Consider the following 22,834-nt stretch of genomic DNA (forward strand, 5'->3'; position numbering starts at 1 on the left):
CTAGTCTTAGAGCATTTTCTTTTCAGAAAATCTCACTACCAGAAAAACAGGAAATTATTTTAATGTTAAACAGTGACAAGGATCTGGGAATAAATAAAAATAATTTTAAAAAATTTCACCATAGCCTTAACTGTTTGGGGTTTTTTTTTATTACACTGCTGAATTACTATATTTTGACTATTACTCTTTTTTCTCCCTGAACAAACTCATTCTTTTTCTGGAGGAAAGAATTGAGCTTTACCTGGCTTAACCTTTCTACTATACTGCAAGCACAGTCTGCAACAGCAGTATTGCATGACTAATCAGTCAGGAGTGAAAGACAGATCCTTGGTACATTTAAGTTAAAATCCTGCTTTGAGCCACCCTCTGGAAGAGACTGGCTAGGATGATTACTAGATAACTGAGGGACTTCCTGTTGGGACTGTGAGCAGCCATCTATGCATCTTCAATTAACTCTTTGGCCTGAAGGCATGAATATATACTAAGCTCCACGAACTCTCTTGAAAAACTGTGAGCAGTTTACACAAAATCTAAGCTCTCCCTTTAATTAATCTGTAAATTGAGCCCCAAGTTAAATCCTGAACTCAGCCCCACCAAAATTATTGAAATCAGTGGGATTCTGCTTGCAGCCAGACTCAAAATGCAAGGAGGGGGGACCTTCCTCTTCCAGTCCTTAGAGGAAGACTTGCTCTAGGAAGATGATGCATCAAAGATGCAGGATAGAGGTGTGCCCATTCTGGTGGTGGGATTTCTTTCCCAGGTCCTGTCCCCTACCCAAGATGAGCTGCAGCCAGCTGTGGTACAGCATGGCGGGGAGCAGGAGCCAGGCTGACATTTTAACCCCAGCAGAAGGCACTCCCTGCCCTTCACAGAGCAGCTCCTTGCAGGTCCAAGGGCTCAGGACACAGCAGGGATGCTCCAGTCTGGCTGACAGTTATAAATATAGGATGGTCCAGCAGGAGGCCAAACTTTAAATGATGCTGAGATACCACACAGAGCTGACCAGAGGCTTGAGCAGCATCTACCTCTGCTTTGTTGCACAGCACACTCGCAGAGTGGCTGGAAGAGAAATTTTATACAAATAAAATTGGCAGTTCAACTTCTAACAGAAAATCAGCAACTAAGTGGGATTCCTCCTGTGCTTCCAAGATACTTCCATGTCAGCACCTCAGTGATTCTCTGAGCCACAGCATGCACCCTTCAGTGCCTCTTTGGACCAGTGACAAGGGTCATGCTCCCACTCCTGGAAAGCACAGCATCTGCTGCCCATCTAGGGAAGAGATCCCAGGTCTGTAGGATCACCTCCATCCCAGGTGGCACAGTGCAAGAATAGAAAGACTAAGGATGCTGTACCTCCTGGGCAAAATAACACCTTTCCACTGTTTTATCTCGTGCTGATCAGGAAGAGGGTTTTCTTAAGGAAAACAGAGATCTACTGAAGGGAAATGATAAAGCTTAGAGAGATTCCCTGTCAACCATTATGTGGAATTTAATTAGAATTCCAGTCCATCCCTTTTGACTCCTTTATCCAGTAGAAGACACTTTAATTCATATTTCTTTCTCATAAAAATAAACAAATAGAGAGGCAATTGCATAGAGTAAAGACTTTGGTTGTTGGGACCTTGTTCTTTGAGTGGATTGCATTTCCTCATCTATGAACAGGCATTCCTGACACAAAATCATCCCAATCAAATAATTTTCAAAAGGTAAAGGATGATCTAGAACATGCTAATTTATGAACCCATATTTTATAATTTCAACACTTCTTCTCAAGCCAATGGTGTATTACATTTTCTCATTTTTCCTGTCTTCAAAGAGAAGACTATTTTCAAATAAATTTTTATTCACATTTTACCAGTAATGATGGAGGCATTTTTCTGCTGTAGACAGATGTAGTATTTTACCTGAGACTTTGTTTCATTAAAAATTTAAACATTTAAAACAATCCCTCATTTTGTGACTGAAATGACTGTTATTAGACTTTAAATAAACACATATATTACAATCCTACTGTTGAATGTTTTGCAGTAGCGATCAAAGATCATTTTGCTACTGCCTACAACTGGAAATAGAAGATGCCTTTATATAAGCCAGTCTATTTATACGAGAGTATTTTGTTAGTATAGTTACTCATCCAATGGAAATATTTAAATCCTTTGATTTAAATCCTTTTAAAAATTTAATCCTGTGAAGTCAAAATAGTATGCAGCATTTATGTCTCCTCATCTCTCTTCCTACTCTAAAAAATATCATCAAAAAACAGATTTCCAGAATAACACAAGCAAGAGGTTTTAATGTACTTAAATACTTCACTGTAACTTCAAGTTATTTCCTGACTTGCATGCGGACAGAACTGCAATGAATGGAAGTTTTCAGTATCTTCATCATAATATAAGGAAAATTTATAGAAGTAAGATGGAAATTATGAGACTCATTTAAGCAAATTCATTGACATAATTCCTGGATGTTTTGTCTTTTAATCTGAGGCTGTGTATTTTAAGTACTATTAAAAATTAATAAGAAATGCCTTTTCTTTACTAATAGGTAGAAGATTGTCACAATTTTTAAGAGTTATTCCAATTACTCCATCTAAACCACCAATTCTCAAAACTAAAGCCTGTATTAAACTAACCAGTATTTATCAAGCAATTATTCCATCATTCACTCCAGAGAAAAATCTCTTAATTTTGCTGTGATATAATTTCTGCCAAGAAAAGCAGATATCTGACACTCTCAGAGAATGACAGCATCCTCCATGATAAGTTGTCTTCTAACACAGTAGTGTTAGAAGTCAATCAAAAAAAATTAGACCAACTATATTTTAAGCCAACATCTGAAGAAAAACCCTAACTCAATAACTTTTCAAGACAATGAAGGACAAATGCTCCAGGTGAAACACTATAAAGCAATGCCCACACCCTGCCCAGCCTCACATAAAACAGCAACAAGTGTCGTGTGAAAAATCTAGGACTAAGAGTATCTGCAGTACAGCTGCAAAAATTATTTGATCACAGACATAACTGAGGTAATTTTCAAATATCAAGTAGTAGTACCAACATGGTTATGATTATGCACAGCTCCGTTAGGGGCCATTTGCTTTCCCAAAACAGTGTTTCGGCAGCTGCAAAGCTGTAAGTGTGCTATAACTATCCTTTATATTTTACAGGTTTTTTTCCCCTGCAAATACTGAAAATATAAGGGGTAAGATCCAGTCTTACCTATAACATATGCAAGGTAAGATTAAACTTGCATCAAGGAATCTCTCTAGAGACTAACAGAATACATATATATATATATATATACACATGTATATATGTACTTGAGGTTATATTGAGGGGTTGAAATTCTGATAAAGATGTAATGAATCTGCACCCATATCACCATTCTTTCAAGGTATATTCAGTCCAAGCAAAATCTGAGAGTGATAGAAGAAAGAAAGTTGCTTCAGACTCCTAGTGCAGTTATGATAGTTTAGGAAAAACACTTAATCCCATAACTCATTGTGTTTATGCAAGAAGAGCTGTCAAGGTAACTTCACTAGTTGAATGCTGTTGAAATATATTTTAGATACTTGTTCCATGAATATATCTGTACGGTTTTCTAACAATAGCTAAACATTTCCATCACCTATGAAGTGAATCTATGTAAAACAAATGTGGTAGTGCATTGTAAGACTTTCTGTACTGATATTAGGGTTATTATTGCAGTAGATTTGATGATTTATACAATTGAACTGACAATATTTTTTGAATATTATGATGCTATTATTGCTGATAGAAAAAAAATCAGATATTTTAAACTCTTCAAATACAATCAAATAATTGAAGATGTTGCTTTAAGAAAGATTAGAGGTAGAGAAATAGCATGGTGAGATCTTCAAGACACATTGTTACTTTTCATAAAGTCACTGCAGGCTAGGCTATCAAGCTGGGAAAAGTTTGGGGGTTTTTTGGAGGCACTACCAAAGAATTTTGTCACAGAAATTCTCCTTCCTCTTCTTTAAACCAGAAAATAGACCAGAGTCAAGCCCATCAGTTGAGATGAGCGTATGAAGAGTGTTATCTATCATTCTTTAACAAGGTAAGCCCAAAAAAAAGAAATTAATCATCCTTATTGAAACAAAGCTAAATTCATTTCTATCTGCAAATGGATTTACCTGAATGCATCTAGAAAGATATTTCTCAATTCAGAAAAAAATTACAAGTGTGCAAAGCTCTAATTATTGCCTCAACGTAAGACTTACATTCTTATCACGCTACGGTTATCATATCAACCGGCCTGTATTGATTTTCATTACCCCAGGATCTGGTTTTTCAGAGGTTTCAGCCTTGGACATGCCTGCTAAAAATATTAATATAGATAAAAATTGATGGGTTTTTGGATGCCTTACTGCTACTGAAAGAGGAAAATTTGGAAAGGCTTTTCGGTCTAAAATTTATGGCATCCATTAAAAGAGTCTACTTTCTATAATTATGGCTGTGGGGGAGGAGGGTTGCCATAGATCATGATGCCAGTATATCATCTCAAGAAACCAACATAACAAGATTTTGCAAGTTTAATCATGGAGGACCTTTCTCTTCCTTTTCCCTTCCGTTTCTTTTCCTTCAAATACTGCATGAATCACTGTTCAGTTGTTTAGTCTCAGTTTAAGTAACGATGATTCAGCATCGAAAAAAAACTTAAAACACATTCAAATGTAAACAAATATAAAGGTGAAATCTACTGTAGTCAAACTTGGTAAAGATATGTAGAATTCATTAGTGATTTAGTGACTAGTGATAAAAGCTTATTTTTTATGAAGATTTGTCATGTGTTATACACTTAAGGTCTGTACTGGGGTATTAAAAAGTGTTTGAATGTTTAATGGATCACAGGTTGAAGTCACATGCAGAGACACAATTGAGAGGAGTGTCCTTGTAATGTGGATGCAGGTAACTTCATTAATTTCTTCTCTTTGCCTGCCTGGCAGGCATGCAGGTTTGGCACCTGTGTGAATTTCATTGCCAGTAAAGCTGCAGTGTGGACACACAGTCCTGAACCCTAGAAGGTTGTAGCAAATGAAAACTCTGTCCTCAATTTGGTCTGCACTGGCCTTTAATGTAGAGGCAATCAGACTGTTCTCAATTTGAAAACCTACCATCTGGAACTCCTTTTTGATTCTGCTCCAAGTAGCAGGGAGAACTCCAGCATGTCTTTTACCCCTTTGGGAAGGTTTTAGGTCTGAAATAACTGCTGATTTATGCCAGATCACTTATAAGTGAGGTACTGGGACATGCAGTGGACACACTCCATGAGAAAAATTAGAAGTGCTAAATTTAGAATCTGGTAGGATTCCCAATGGCCATAGGCAGCTCATCCTAGTGTAATCTCAGCAACAAAAATCACTGATTACCTTGAAACTTAGAAGTGGAGCCTTCCTGTACAGGAGCCTATGTATACAGAGACCAACAATCCCAGAATTTCTACTTTTCCAGCTGTCAGAACCCTTCCTGACTGCTAAATTCTACATGAACATGTGGCAACATTGGAGGTACTCACCAGAACAGCAATTGTAGAAGAAAGTAAAAACAAGATGGCTTCTTATTGGTGTCAAATTCAAATAATTTTGAAAAATTTTCTTTAATTTTAAAGTAACAAAAAAAAGTCAACATGACTTATTCTGTGACTTATTCACTCAAGACTGTTGTATGAACTCTAATCTTACTCACTGAAAAAAGATACTTTTTAACAAATGGCGTGCATTCAAATAGCGGTTAGAATGGTTCCAAACACCCTTACAGCCCTATTCTCATTTTGTCCCGCCTTCTTTCTTATAGCCTTCTAACAGCCTTCAGTGCTCAGGTGAAAGCAATTAAAGAGGGGATTTAAAAAGTCATATAAAAAGGATTAAAATACCAATAAATTAATACATACATATAAAAAATAACTTAAGGAATTATTTGCTATTAACACCACACTGCCAGAGTTAATAAAGATGACAACTTTTCATTTTTCCATTTTTGATGGTTTTTTTGTTGTTGCTGTGTCATCTCTGAGGTGTTCATGGCTTTATATATATATTTACAAAGAGATAGATATAGATAGATATTTAAATGCAAATACTGCTCATAACTACTGTTAGCAAGTCAGATAAAAGATGAGACCACTGATCAAGCCTGAACATATTTTGCTATAAATTGCTTGTTCCTTTTGTTATAATATGTTGCCTATCCTTACACAATAAAAGAATAGCAATACTATTCAAACTGCATTTAAAAAGCTGTAAAGAATCAAATTGCATTTTAAATGACCATTAAGACACATTTAAGATTGCAAGATCAATTCAGCAGCTGAAAGAAGAATGAAATCCTGCCACTAGACCCATCCAAAATTGAACTATGAAATGGTCCAGAAAATATACTGCTGAACCCTTTGTCAATAGGGAAACATATTAAATCAATGAAAGAATATTTGGGTAATTAAATTTTTATAACCTGAGGTAAGAAAAAGAATGTGATTTGTCATAAAAAATGAGCATGGTGTTCCAGGTTTTTGATGAAATAATCAAAACCAAAATATTAGCGTTCCTGCCTGGATACTTCATCTTCCCCTGTGTATCCATCCCTAAGAAATGATCTCTCAATTTTCTGTCAGTATGAGAGGAACTTGTATCTCATATGTACAGAATAGGCACTCAGAGGTTTTTCCAATAAATGTCTTTTCTATTGAAAAATCCAAGTTCATCAAAAAGTAATATACATCAGGAAAATGTGACTATAGTTGCAATTTAGCACAAGAGAAAAAAACCCAATTTAATAGCATGGATCACTGTTGGAATACTTTGGGAACAAAGTATTTCTTACTAACATTTTTTTAATTAAAATTTTAATTTCATAAACAGCTTTCAGATTTAAAAGTTTTGATGTTCTAGTTTACTACATTAATATTAGCTAAAAGAAATATTAGGGTCCTTTAAAAAAAAAAACAGGGAAGTGTGTTTCATTCCTCTTTTTAAACAGGGGGGGGGGAAAGATATTTCTATGAAACTAAGAATGAACTTCTCTTTCTTTCTGGTATTTTTGTGCATCACTGCATATATGCTACATCAAGTCTATATATGCTGCCCTCTACTTTAAGCAAGTTGGCAAGGATCTGATAAAGAGAAATGGCTTCAACAAATTCCTGTATGAGAACAAATATATGTATATATAAATACAAACAGAGATATTTATATTATATATGTATATGGTATATATGATTATATGGATTATAACATGAGTAGAACATGGATTATAACAAAACTCAGTAAGACTCACTTACCTTTGATTTTTCAAATGTTTTATCTGGGTCACTATATCCAAAATAAATTCGTGGCAGACAGACATGGAGTTGGGTCTCCTTATGTTCGTGCCCTTAAAAACTAAGCTAAAATCTAAGTCTTATTTTGGCCTGGATAAATTTCTTCTTAATGTCAAAAAAATTGAAATTAGAGAGATTAGGAAGATCATTTCATCTAGAATTAAATACTACTGAATTGCTATCAAAATAATTTCCCATCCACCCAAAAGATCTAATCTTTAATTTAGGCAAATGAGTCCTGTGTTGAGTTAGGCCGGACTCTAGAAGGAAAAAGCCTCTGACTGAAGTCTTGCAGAATCTTTAAATATGTGCGTCATCTAAATGTTCCTATTGTATTATTTTTGCTCACAGGGGAAACCACTACTGAAGTCACAAAGTCAGAATTATCAGTAAGACATAAGACGTTATTAAGTGTAGTTTTAAAACTTGTATGTCTGTCAGGAAAGTATTTGATGCTTCATTACAAAAACCTGGTTATGTGCTATCTCCAATATCTATCAAACATAGATATTAATAAACACTCTTCTTTTTCAGACTTCCTGCTCAGCATGCAACATTTGGTGTCAAATGATTAGAATGTCTTGAAATAAATGCATGTCTTGTAAAACATATTAAGGAGGATAAGCATATGGCCTGCATATTCAGACACTTTTTTTAGGTTGCATGCTCTACATACACATTTGTCTCTAGCAGAAATAATAGCACCAAGAATAAAAATGTGCATGCTATTTTCTGCAGAGTCTACTTTAAAGTTAGAAAATCATTGTTCTACATTAAGCATTGAATACTTTAAAATACTTTAAGGAAACTGTAAGTCTGTTCCAATTTAGAATATTGTCATCCATCAGCAATCTCTTGAACAAACAAAATGCATTTATTACTTGTTTCATATTCATAAATGACATTGATTTAATTAAAATGTTTTCTGAGTACAAAGCACAGATTTTTTTCCACAACTAAGCCTGAATTTAACATGCAAATATCTTCTAGCCATGACTTATGGTGAATAATTGACTTAAAGAGGAAAAAATGGGCCATAATTTACATCTTATCTGGTTTTCCCTATCAAAAAATCAATAGATGCCAGAGGGTGAACAGAATGTTTAAAGTTCCACATTCCAAGGGTTTTCTAAGTTTGCATAATACATGTGACAGAATTCTTTTTATCATATTAGTTCCACAAACCAGTTTATCTGTGTGCATTGTTCACACAGAAAAAATCTCATTTATTTATAATTGCCTAATCAACTGAAACTTAATTGCATTATGCTGTAAGGACCTTTGATGAAGCTTTAGAAATCTGCATAAACATTTATAATTTGAAGGCCTAATTAATAAGAAAAACCCTCAAACTTCTGAAGGAGCAAAAATGTTGATTTTGATTTGCTTTGTACAAACTATGTGATATATTTTCAACACCGCTTCAATTTTTTGTTTATATAGTGAAAAGCAGTGAGCATGGAGATTTTATTATAAGGAGGAGTTTAAAGGCATCCATGAAGCATATTTTCTGACATTTACATTTCCAATAGTTAAAAAACCTCATTGATTAAGCTAATTTTCCAAATAAAACGTTTACAATTCAAAATTGCTTACCGATTTAGAGAGAACTTGATATAACAAAAGATATAACTTGATATAGATATAACTAGATATAACTTGATATAACAAAAGATTTCATTGCTGAAGGATTTTTGAAATATAGAATATTTCTTCATGCAAATATGCTGCTAGAGTGGATTAAATTTTGAATCTTTTGAAATCAACAGCGTCTTGAGACCATAAAGCAGAAATAAATTATTTAGGAAAGCACAGGCAGCAGTGCTGAAGGAGAGTGAAAGCATAACCTGTCTCAAATATGAACATTGCATACCTATGTACATAGAAGAAAAAAGCCAACAAGTCCCACTGTAAGAGTCTTTTGGATGTATCAAGATATGGAAAAGCATCAAATAAAAAATATATGGAATTACACTCTCTGATCTTCTTCATAACAACACCAGCAGTGCTAAACAGAAATAAAGATCTCAATGTCTAGGAGGATATTTGTACAGATATCTGTTTTATTAACTCTTCCCTTTCTATTTGCCCTCTTACCCCAAGTTTGGGGGAAATTCAGACAACAAGGTGAATGTTTTCCAAAGTTCTTACTGGAAGGTTGTGTATTTAGTGACCATGAAAATCAACCCTTTTAAGTAGAGTGTTACCTGTATGGAAATACTTAATTATTTTTGGGAAATTCCTAAACTCATTAAAATATAGAAAAAAAGGAAACGAAAAGAGAAACAAAAAGAAAGAAAAAAGGAACACCAGCTTTTATTTTTCGATGTAATTTCCAAATAATATAGATTTTGTCTGATGTACTCAGGTAATGAATTATGAATTTACCATATCAAGTAAATTCAGTAGAGTGTGGATTAATTTAGGTATTTATAGGGCCTAGTATCTGAGAACTCTCATATGCTAATTTGCTCTATAAACCCAAAACAAAGAAATTGTTACGTATTTTTTTGTTTCAAGACCCTACACACTGTGAATTCAGCAAGAGACAACCAGCAAACACTGTCAAACACAGCAAGCAAATTGATCATAAAAAAAATAGGCTTTAACAACTCTCAGTTGTTACTGAGTGATAGAGGGAGCAAAGTACACAAAAGTATTTGAAGGTGGAAAATGAGGTGGTGCAATAAAGGTTCCTCATAAAAACAGTAATTGATAGGAAACACAGCAGAGGAAACTTGGTTTGGGGTAAAGGGAATAAAAAGAACATATGAGGGAAGCTGGTAACTTCTATTTGGGTAGGAAAAAGGGGATGGGGAGAAGAAGGTCTATAGGGCATATGGCAAGATAAGGTGAAACACTGGGGGTGGATAACAAAAAGAGACTCCACTAAAAGGAGATTTGCATAATGTGCCATACCTTCAATTAGTGTAGGTTACCATAATTTTACTGGAGCCAGTAGAGTTAAGCTGATTGGCAGAAAAATAAAGAAACAAAATTTAATTCCTGTGTAGAACTCGTTATCATAATTGTATCACTTCTTCTAAGGTAGATTTTGAATATTGAACAATCCCACCAAATTAGCTCTAAATGTAACATGCTTAATACAAAAAATAATCCCCAATAATAAATTGAACTGACAAAAAAAGATATCTTTCAGTGATTATAAAAGCACCTATATAATAACATGAGGAAAAGAGATTTAATTGGAAAATAATTCTGAACTTTAAATTGACTTTAATCATTTAAATTAAAGAATGATCTGATAATTTCATGTATCATTGAAAATGTCTAAATATTTTGAAGAAATCAAGAGAGCATAAATTCTACTGAGTCAATTTATGCCCATCAAGTAAATAAGTCTCCATGATACAAGAAAACAAAAAGTACATCAACCAACGATGAACTAAAACACAGAATTAGATATTATGATATAATAACAATTGATTTTAATGAAAGCAGAGGATTTTCTGCCTGATTGTTCATTTCCATGAAAGTTTACAGCCAAATTTTAAGCAAACATGACTGGTAACCAAAAATAGAAAAGTAGAAGGACTGAGTGGCACTCTGGATATTTAGGGTATAGATTTGTATTTTCAAATTCATAGACTTCTTAAGCCAAGATTTAGATAGGGAATATTTATAAAATCATACCATAATACTGTATGTGAAAATGCAGCCCAATATTTAACTCACAGCTGTAATCTACTTTTTTAAAAAATTCCGGTATCAAGTTCCTAACAAATATTTTGTACAACATTTAATATTTACATGTTGGATCTTTTATATCAATTACACCTTTTCAGAGAATTTTTTCATGTTCTTCCCTGTGATATTGCCTGTCTTGAAAGAATCTTCATCCCTGGAAATCACCTAAGTCATTATATGCTTGTGAAGGCAAAATTTGCCTATCATGATCTGAAAGCTACTCTATCTCATTGTATAATGTGCAATTTAGGGTTGGGTTCTCAATGTACAGTTACGGGTATTGCCTGGCTTAATGCAACAAAAATGACCTAAAATGCTTCAGGGACATCGGAAACAAAAGGAGCTCTGTATGAAGACAGACTCATTGCAAAAGGTATTGTTCTGAACAAAGTGTGTCATAGCATGTCTGTCATTGCTCTGAATAAATGAACTCAATCAAGTGGAGTAAACAAAGCAGTTTATTCACAGCTCACAGTTTATTGCTAGATTTTCTTAACCCTCTCAGCTCTGAAAAACTGAACCAATACTTGTTCCTTCTTGCTGCAAAGGCACCTGTCATTCTTCAGGCATTAGCTCCAGCTTATATTTTACAAATATAATAGCTCAGATAGCAATACACTGGTTTTGCAGAGCGCTGAAAGGAAGATCCAGGTTCAGGAGTACAGAAGTTTCTTCTGCATTGTACGTGTCTAGAACTATTAACTTCCTTTTATCAAGAAAAAACAAAGCAACAACCCCAGTTCATAGAGGGGAATTTCAATGAAAACCTGCTTACTCATCTGTGCTGACTAATCACTATTTGCTGCCAGTCCAATTTCTTTTGCAAATAATAATTTGTCTTTTTTGTCCATTTGTGTAATGGTACCATTTTTCTATAATATTCACAAAAATAGAAATCTTATAATCCGGTATAGAGAACCAGACCAAAAGACATCCAATAAATAAAAAGTTGCACATCTTTTTTTAACTTCTGATAACAGAAGTCAGAGAATTTATTAAAAAAACAGATCTGATTTGTGACTAAACTAATTTATCATTCCTACTCTAGCTGTCTCAGGTTAAATGATAATCTTCCTGGTTCTCCCAAAATGGAAGATTTTTCCAAAATTCTAAAAAATAAAGAGCAAGTGGAAAGGAAAGTGGTGCATCAGATTACTAGAAAAAAGTGCAACAACTGCCTAAATGCTTTTCTGAACTTTCAAATTATTATTTTATTCTTAAAAAAGAAATAAAGACTTCCTTCCAGTCCAGGGTAAGTATCCAGGGTAAGTCCAGGGTAAATTTTGTCATTTATTTGTACATGATCACTGAAGTTTAATGCACTTTAGTAAGAGCCGGGCTGTTTATTTGACTTGCTCATACTATTGTAGTACACTAAAGAAAATAGGTGGAGGCTATTAATTCCTAGATCACTTAATATCAAAATGGCTCATTCCCACTGAGATTAACAACCAGTGATAAATTTCCCTGATTTAGCATTTGCATGTAGAAACAGTTAATATGGAAAGCAAAATGCAAAATACCAGATTGTCCAGGGTAAAACATGTTTCACTCTGAAATTTTCAGTGAACCAACAGAAAGAGAAGATAGGTTTATCCTTTGCTGAAGTAAGTTCACAATAAGTCTTTGAAGTACAAGAAATGATGCTCAGCCCAACAAAGAGATGTTTGCTTTTCTAAGTAAAACCACACATTAATTTGGTTTCTACAATCAGAGAATGAGTAGATTACATGTTGGATGAGAAAGAATTAAAACTGCCTGAAGATTTTGAAGCTTCAGAGGAAAAACTGTCTGTAAGAAATAAAATATTAGGCCAAGAAAAGTAAAGTCTGATGAAAGAATTTCAAAGGGGAGTTTTGTGTACTAGGATAAAACTGAAGACATAATTGAACAACTTTCTTGTCTGCTGGACACCATGTTAAGATCACAGATGAAGGAGAAAGAGGATTTTGTGGTTTACAAGTAATTTAAGTACTATTTTCTGTCAATTCTTTCCTAGCCTGTTATTGAATTTCAATACACTGTATTATCAGTTTGCAGTATTATTAATTCTTCTATTTGCAGATTAATTTACCCTCACTGGAGTTTAAATCAGCTAGTGTGACTGGGTAACATTTGAGGTAACATTTGGTGAGGTATTCCTCACCAAAAATCTGACAAAATAGGGTAAGGAAGCACTAAGCAAAATGAGATTCTTTTTATATAGTTCATCGTGTTTGCAGTCTAAATGAAAGGGGGATTTAATACTGACTGAGATACAGGAGGTATAACAGATGCTTTAGGCAAAATAATTTAGAAACACGTCTAGTTAAAAGAGGAAGTTGCAATAAAACATTTCCACACCATTAACTGTAGGTTGTGCACATATTATATAAAGAACCCATGTTGAAGAAATGCTTGCCATAATAAAACTGCACATTCCAGATTGCAGCCAGGAAGCGCTGACAGACTATAGGACTCTTGATACTGAATATGCTTCAGAGTTATGTTTCAAATTCCTAAATCTGAATTTAGGAGGTTTTCAAGGCAGCAGGAATTACTTTGCAGTAAAACTAACAGTGCATGCCCATTTTGTACACAAGGGAGAGAAGGAGGCAGCACAGCAGAGCTGGAATGACTCATAGCCCAAAAGGCGAGACTACAGGAGTTACAGTTGGCTAATGAGCTTCTCCTGTGAGAAAGGGATGCTATCGTTTGAGAGCTAGACAGAATTTTCCTCAAGAATAGGAACAAGTTTGTGTGCCTTGCATCCTGTTTGGAAATTTACAAGTTCAAAATTATATAAATGTATAAACAACTGTCAAATGTTTTGAACTTATCACAGAGCTTTTGAAGGTACAGTGTTGATGCCAATGAAAGAGAAGCAGAGCCTCTAATAACTTTGAAATAGCTTTGTTGAGGAATTTGACAATGTCTGCAGATCAGTGCTCATCAAATTAAATTCCAGGCAATTCAAAGAATAAACCTTACTGCACGAAGTGATACCTTGAGCTAATTATAACTTAGTGGAATTCACTTCTAAACTTTCCTGAGACACACTTCACTCTTTCAGCTGGGAGTGGTGGGGGAGGAGGGGGGGGAGGGCAATGACACACACACCACACAAAAACAAACAACACAAACCAAAAAAACAGTGATCAAACTTCATGTTACTGTGCCATACTCTTTGAGTGATGGTTCTATTTTGCCAACAATACCTGGAAACACATTAAAAAAAAGGATAGGAGCAACACTGATGTAAAAGGGAAGCAAAGAAGAGTAAACAAAGCACCTGCAATTAACTTCCTGCAGTTGACATTGCTCCCCATGCTGTATTTCTGTCTTGGCACTGTTTTCTTCACACACCCTCCCAGTAATTGCAATAATCAAAGGTGTGTGAAAGAGAGATTATGGAATTGGCAGAAAGGTGGAAAACACAGGGAGTCCAGGATGTACTCATCATTTTAGGCCATTTGGAGAGATATAATTCTAGATGACATTTACTGCATTGTTTGTCTTAACTATTTAGGCTATTGTAGCACACATTCTCATTTAAGCCACATCCACACTGGCCCATAAAAATGCCAGCTGTGACCAAAACAAAAACTGAGTGTTCTCACAAACTCTTTCCACCCCAACACCAAAGTGCTGCTGCTGTCTGATCTATATATCAAAAATAAATCCAAGCAGTAAAAAATTGTAACTAACCCTTACTTAAAAGCCACAAACAAATCCACATAGGTCAATGATAATGTTATCTGTTGCACAGTTATAAATGATTATAATATATATGTTCAATTCATAGTAGAATTAATTATCCAGAACAAAAATTGAATAAAAAAATCCCTAAAACCCAAAATACTTGTTATCCTCTTGCTTACACATTCATGGCTACGGAGTATTATAGAAAGTAAAATTGTCAGGAACACTTTAAAACTGTGCAGGACAAAGACACTGATTTGAGTTCTGTTTCTTAAAAAGAACCTAAGAAAAAAAGAAGTGCAACATTTTTACTGAAAAGAAGTTGACAAATCCTAGTTTGGTATGGAGGCTGGAATCGGTACAGGGATACTGATGTAATGTTTCTTCCAGAAAACACTGAAGGAATAAAATGATGTAATCAGAAACCTGAAGTTCTGTAGAGTGAGAAGTCCAGTGACTAATTTTCAAGACATTTAACATTCATTTACAAAACTAAGAAAACTGTTCTCTTTAAAACTATATTCAAACCTGCCCAAACCTCATGGTAAGAAAGTTACACAGCGTTTTTGTTTATATGAATTTGATGAATCACAGAAATCCAATGCAAACACTTTATTGCCCCCCAGCAAATAATTATTATCTTTCAGTTGTTCAGACCACTACAAAACCACCTGACACTCAAACCTACACCAGGCCTGCTGAAAACCATGCACTTCAGAACTTTCCAGAAATGGATAATTTTTCCCCTACTGTCTTTTTCAGAATCAGGATTTTTCTGTTAAGTTTTCATTTATTTATTCTATGACACACAATGGGAAGGTTACACGGAGAACTTTTACCTAGAGTTTAATTTCTTGTCCAACAATGAATTATCCTGAATTTAGCACTTCATGAAAGAAATTAAATATACTATCCATGCAACCATTCTGTACTGAGAAAATTTCTGCTTGTATAGATGTACTGGGGATCTCCTCTTTTTCTTTCTTTTTGTTCATAGAGACAACAACTTCACCCAAAGTCTTGTAACTTTTACCTGCCAGTCACAATACTTACATGACTATTTAATATATTTTAATTCCAATATGAAGCTCCTGTTTGCTTGTATAACTTGTTATATCACTGTACTGATGTGCTCCTCATTCTTACCACAGCCTTCATATTTAAGAAACAAATCACTGGGAGTTTATTTATTCATTATTCATTATTTTCATTAAAATTTTAATGATGGAACCAGCAAATTTTAAAAGTAAATGTAAACCAGTACACTAAAGTGCTAATAGTAGCGCATATTCAGTCCTTACATTTTTTACTTTTGTAGCCTATCAGCTAATTGTTGCTTCTTACTTAATGGCTGTACAGCTAAGATGAATAACTGCTTCCTAGCCACACTCTGCCAACACACTCACTGGGAATATTCAGTATAAGGAGGTTAAAGTGTAGCCCTCTGAATCTGAACTTCATAGCCAGTAATAATTAAATATGTTGTCCAAATATATATTATTTTAGAGTGCCTTGAAATAGTTTTTTTACATAATTTTAAACATCATTGTATGGATATCAATGTGCTAACTGCTCAGAAACATGTGTTTTTACTCTCACTTTTCAAATTTTTATTAAGGGCAGTTAATTGATAAAGACTTTGTTAAAGAAAGTAGAGTAGTTCACCTCTCTTCAAAGCAGAACATGTTTTTCTTGAAGAAATAACCTCATTCAACATTTTTATAGCAGAAAGGTTGCTTTGGGAGAAATAAATGCAGGGGCGAGATTTACTTTCTAGAGATATTCTTTCATCCTTTTCATCCTACTCTTTCTTTTACAGAAAAGGCAAATATCTTGCTGCTTTATAAAAATTTGTTTGTTTGGGGCATTTCTTTGATAAAACCTCAAAGATTATGTTCTGATTTCATTGCAAGATGTAAAGATGAGAAGAAATATAGGTAATTTTAAAATCTGGGGTGCTTAAGGAAATTTCTCCATAGTGAAAATCAATTGTAGAAATTTTCTGTTTTTCTAAGTATATTTGCTTATTCTGAAATTCTACAAGGGCCTTAGCACAGTTAGGGGTTAATAGCATGAAAATACTAATGAAACCGACAAATAGGCTAAGTAGCAGCTGCTGGGAAGAAAAAAAAAAAAATCAAGAGGGAAAAAAAATGAACATTTTTGATAAACTACAGTATAGGAAGTTTCTAGTTTTGTCTACCATAAGTCTGGTTTTTACTTTTCAGTCTTATTAGCCTATATATCACATATGTTCATTCCCTGGACTCTGCAGTGTGTTCTTGTTTACCCAGTTTTCTTTATGGATAAGGATTATCAGGATATGACCTATACATATTTCAATCACCATATTTCTTTGTCCCTTGTGTGTAATGGGTCTGCATTTAAATGTAAGATAAAACTAAATGGTGAAGGTCTTAAGTCCTGAGTCTGTAGTATGATACGTAATACTTAAAAATCAGATTCAGATGCAAACTTAAAATTATGGTTTCAAGTATATATATACTTGAATTAGGATTTCAAAGCATAGGTAAAAAGCAACAGTAACCTCAGGTTAAGGATTCATACAGCAGGTTTGCTTACCAGATGTAGAAAATTTTGGAATTAAATTGCTTTGGATATTTTGCATTAGATATATTGCATTTCAGAATTCCACAGAAAATCTCTACTTCAGTTTCTCTTGATTAGCTCTGCACTTTCTCAGAAAAGGGCACCCAACCAAATTATTAATAAAGATCCTCCTGAATTACATCTGCATCCCCACAGATGTTTTTGGGGGATGTCACCAGGTGCCTACTGGGCTGCTGAGTGATCAAAGGAGCGGTCAGCCCATCACTCTGTCTGCAATCTAACACAGCATAGCATGACAGAGGCTATCACTACATTTTGCAATACATCAGGGACAGTAAAGAAATAGCCTTTGTGCTGAGCTTTATGCAAACCCAGAGCTCTGGGTCTGCTCCAGCAGCTTACAGCATGTACCTGCTGCCAGGTTATTTGTAAAGCTAACCAAAGTCCAGCCATCCAGGAAACCAATCCTCTTGTTTTGCCCTGATTGAGCTGGCATCTCTGCATTAGAATCTGGGGTACCCATACGTCCTTTGCAGCACAGACACAGTGACTGTTGTGCTCTGGAGAGATACTGCACATTTCTTCAGATGTTGAGCATTTAACAGCACTTAGTTAACATGCTGTAATGGTACTTCACAGAGCAATTATTAAATTACTTTGTTCTACTGTAATGACCAATGATTAAACTTTCATAACACTGACATTACACGCTTTATTTATCAGGCTCCTATACTTATTAAATTATTGGGAGGGTGGGGAGGGATCTTAATAGAAGTGAATTTGTGCAATTATCTTTCAAGGTCAAAAACTGTCTCCTGCTGTGAAAGTAGACAAACCACATAAAAAATACTTAAGTAGTTTTTAATGTTTAATCTTTGCATTGTCTACATGGTCTAAAAACAAAGCTTGCATAGTTTTCTGAAACATCTGCCTGCCACCCAAAGAGAAACATACACACAGTCCCCTTTTTAGGGACAGACACACATTATAAGTAGTGAACTTGGAAATAAAATTGCCAGTTCAACATGATACTGTCAGAAGACTGGAGATTATCACATAGAATCACAGAATAGTTTGGTTTGGAAAGGACCTTAAAGATTATCTAGTTCCAAGGACAAGTTTGTTCAGAGCACCACCCAACCCGTACTTGAACACTACTAGGGATGGGACATCCACCACTCCTCTGGGCAGCCTGTTCCAGTGCCCACCCCCACAGTAAAGAATTTCTTCCTAATCATTGGACAAGAATTCTTATACAGGAAATGTGCCTCATTTCAACAGTTCTGCTGAGAGTTGTAATATTTAACAACTAATCCTAATAATTAAATTCATTTGCTTCAGCAAATTAGATAACAAATGTACTCAGAATTTCCATTCCTTCCTATATCTAAGGGCAGATGTTTATTCAAAATTCTCTGAAGTAAGGAGGAGTACAGCATGTAAAAATGTAGAGACCATATTTTCCTGTTCCTTCACTCATGTGCATTGTTTTGGTCATTGCAACACAGACTTGACCTCTGCAGAACTTGCATTACATACCTGCTTATGACATTACTTCATGGATTATCTTTCATTTGGAAATTAATTTGTGTATTAATAATAAAATACTGAGATGACCATTGTTTTGCTGAAATCCCCACCACCAAAATAGTTAAAACAACTCTGCTTCTGACCATATAAACAGCTTCCAAAGCCAAGTAACTCAGGGTTCCATTAATATTAACTCCTGAATTTTTAAACTTGGTTTGTATTTTCCTGCAGCTCCATGCATTGTGTAAAATACCTTTAATTTATAAAAAGATTATATCAATATATTATGATAAAAAAATATAAAGGGCTTGGCCTGTGGAAGCTTTTGATATTCATCTATAGTCTATACATCTACTGTGTTTTGAACCAAAAAGGTCATGATTGGTCATAAAATCACTCTTCCTGAATCTTTGTTATTGAAATCATCCTATTTTTTTTTTTTTTTTTTTTTTTTGCAAAGTACATTCTTTCAAATTCTGTTTATATTTTGGAGAATTACCTGAATATTTAGGGATTTTATTGCTCCTTCTCCTTACCAACAGCTGCTGTCATCATGTGCTTCAGCTCTATTCCATTAGACATCCTTGTACCACAGCTTCAAGGGAAAGGAGAGGAAAAAGCCAGCCAACCCAAAATCCTATTACAGTGATGATTTCTGGAAGGCTTGAGAGCATCATTAAGTAGCTTGCAACCACAGAATGCTGGGGGAGTTTAAGCCTGTTAGTCACTTATCAGAGGAACAACTGAATAGGTATTTAAAATTTTAAAAATTGAAAAAAGAAAAAAAGGAATGCTTAGGGAGAAAAAAACTAAAAAAACAAAAATAGAAATAAGTTATTTTATAGAGTGAATCTCTGAAGGAAATAGCAATTTTCCTGATTTCCAGGTTCTAGATTTGGCAAACAGGAGGTGAACTCTCAGGAACTCCACAGAGATAGAGGAACTTGACAAGAAGCATGATATAGAGTAGGCCAGACAACCAAAGTGTAGCTATGAGCAGTAGTACTATTCCACATTGTAGGTCACTACAATGTAACCTCTCTAGAATGCTCTCATAAACTCTGGAGCTACTGACTCTGCATGCTCACTAGTGTGTATATGCACAACATTAAAATAATGACACAGTTAAATAGATTTTGTCCTTAACTGTGATTCACTGTGTAGCTGGAAGACTGAGCATGGCATATTCATGGCATTTTAGAAACAGCAGAACGGTTTTTGCACCATTACACATTTTGACATATTTTCTACAAGCCCAAGCACTTCTTATATAGCATTGTTACATGAATATCTGATTAAAGGAAAAAAAAAAGAAAAAAAAATTGAAGAGAGAAAAACCAAGCATAATAACTTCAAAAGGGTGGTAGTGGAGAGGAGAATGGGTCTTAATCGTAAGGAGACTTTCCGAACTCTAAAGGATTTTTAAACTAGGGAAAAAAAAATCCTCTGTGTCATTCATAGGCTTTTAACTTTCCTTTGATGAAGAGGAACACTTGAAAGCCTCCTTGTAGCATATCTTTTTTAATAAAATTAAATACTTTTCTCCAGTATGTTCTTGTAGGGCCATGACTCTCTAATCCCTTCTTTGTTTCCCTGTGACCCTTCCAGAATATTTCTTGACATTTTCATCTTTAATATCAGCATAAATTAAAAAGATTCAGGGTACAGTAATTACAATTTCAAGTACTCTTTAGGAGAAGCATCAAAGGGTTTTCTGAAAGAAACAAATGTACTTTTTTCTAATATCACTAAAGCCCTACTGAATTCTTCATGGTATGACAGTGTGGCTGGTTTTGTGGTGACCCTCTTTCTTCAAGCACACTCTTTTTCTTTGTAGCTGTGCAGGTGGCCAAGAATATGTACAAGAATCAGTTTTAAGTTCTGTAATATACTTGATATTTTTAAATGCCTCTCAAACAGGAGAATTGTGGAACAATCTCAACAATGTACCATGTTCTTCTCAGACAAACCAAAGAACTAATTATAGTTATTGCTGCTACCTCAGTGGATAAAAAAATCCAGATGTTATCAATATCAAGATATTCAAACACCAGATGCCTTAAAATTAGTGAGACTCTGCATAGGGGAGAGCAGTGGATATAGAATCATAGAACAATTTGTGTTGGAAGGGACCTACCAAATGTCTTCTAGTCCAGTCGTCATGCAAGGAGCAGGGATATGGTAGACATTGGATCAAAGTATGGTTATAAATATTATCCTTCAAGAGAATATAGTGCTCCATAGTATTTTAGATCTCCATCAGTGACCTGACATCAGGAGATGCAGAAGCAAATTTTTGGATGACAGTTCAGCGGAGTTGCTCATACACCGTAGGATTCCGTGCGCCATTCAGAGAGATCTCAGTATTTTGGAAAAATGTGCTAGGAACCTCATGAAGTTTGACAAGTGCAAATGCACACTTAGCACCTGTGATAGAAATAAACCAATGATCTGGTATAGAATGGAGATTGGTTGGGTGGGTAGCAGCTCAAGCAGAAAAGGGCTTGGGGGGTTCTAGGCTGAGGGTGAGCAGTGCGCCCTTGCAAGTGATAAAGATTAACCACATACTGGACTGCATCAGCAAAAGCATAGCGAGTAACTCGATGGAGGGTTATTAATTCCCTTTATTTGGCATCTAAGAGGTTGCATCTGGAACCCTTTATCCAATTTCAAGTCTCCTAGCTCATCAAGAAACTGTAGAGTCCAGTGGAGCATAATTAAAATGGTTAAGGACTGGAGCATATGGTAGTTAAACAGAGACAAAGATAATTGGTTTTCTTTACCCTAAAGAAGGCTGAGGGAGAGATCCAATTGCAGCCTTCAACTACCCAAAGTGTTTGCAGAGAAGACAGAGCAGTACAATGAAGGCATTAGTAGTAACAGTAAGTAGTTGCTGCTTGAAAATAAGAAATAATAACAACAATGAGAGGTGCAACTCTGGAACAAGGCACTCAGAGATTTTGTGGAAAGTCCATCAGAAATTTTCAAATCTCAGAGAAACAACCTTGTGCAAAACATTCTAGCTTGGAAGCTGTTCCAGCATTGAGGGGGAGTTTGAGCTATGACCTCCGGAGGTCCCTACCATCCCAAATATTTTTGATTCTAAAATCCTAATGCAATCTTGTAGGAATAATGTGCCCCAATTTATAGCTCCTGTTCCTCCTGGAAGCAGGTCTGATGGACTTCTATGTGCTAAATTAGAACCATAAATCCTACAATTGTTTACTGTCCCTTTGGCCCTCATGAGGGTCCCTGTGTGATGCTAAAATGTACAGTTTGTGAGTTCAGTGTACCTGCATACAAGGTACAGTTTTGCACACTGAAAGTGGGAGAACAGATCAGAAATAAAAGAAACAGGTAGAGTTTATGATGCTTAGCTGAATGCCTAATCTGTTGAGGAAGAGAGATCAGTTAAAATTAATTGCTGCAAAAGTCCCCTTTCAGCTGAACAATAGGAGGACAGAACCTGTGGAAGGGGAAGAGACTTCATCTTTCAATCCCTGTCATTCCTTCTTCTGCCTTTTCCACTTGCAATTTCAGCAACATTCAATAGATCTTTCACCTCAGGAGACAAAGTGGGGACAGGTTGTGAGACAGCCTTTTCTTTCAAGGTAGGAGGGAAAAGAGGACAAATTTTCAAAGATTTAGCAGCCCATCATCACTAGTTCCCATCTCCATTAAGACAAGAAAAGAATGGAAATGAAATAAACTCTAATGAAGCCTTAGCTTTCTTCTCTCTCAGACCTGGCTGCTCAAAGGATGATCAGATATCTCTGAGCAAAGAGCTATGAGGTCCCAGGTTTCTGGGCTCACTTTCTTCTCTTCAAGGGCCATTACACTCATCTGAGTGGTTCATCTGTTTTTCTTGTCATTTAAAGGCTTATATAATGGGGGTTATCATTACAAAAGGGGATCACTAATGTCCTAAATTATTATGTCAGCTTAATGCTTGCAAAAGTGGTTAAGACTAATTTTTTTAATTTTTTTTTTCTTCCATGAATGCTGT

General features: G+C 35.1%; 1 protein-coding gene across 1 annotated transcript in view; it reads right to left on the reverse strand.

The window, feature by feature from the left end:
* CNTNAP2 (contactin associated protein 2) overlaps window positions 1-22,834 on the reverse strand; it is a 1,026,949-nt gene that overhangs the window by 868,745 nt on the left and 135,370 nt on the right. The gene's annotated exons all lie outside the window — the stretch shown is intronic.

Source organism: Poecile atricapillus, chromosome 2, assembly GCF_030490865.1.
Source record: "Poecile atricapillus isolate bPoeAtr1 chromosome 2, bPoeAtr1.hap1, whole genome shotgun sequence".
Taxonomy (NCBI): Eukaryota; Metazoa; Chordata; class Aves; order Passeriformes; family Paridae; genus Poecile; species Poecile atricapillus.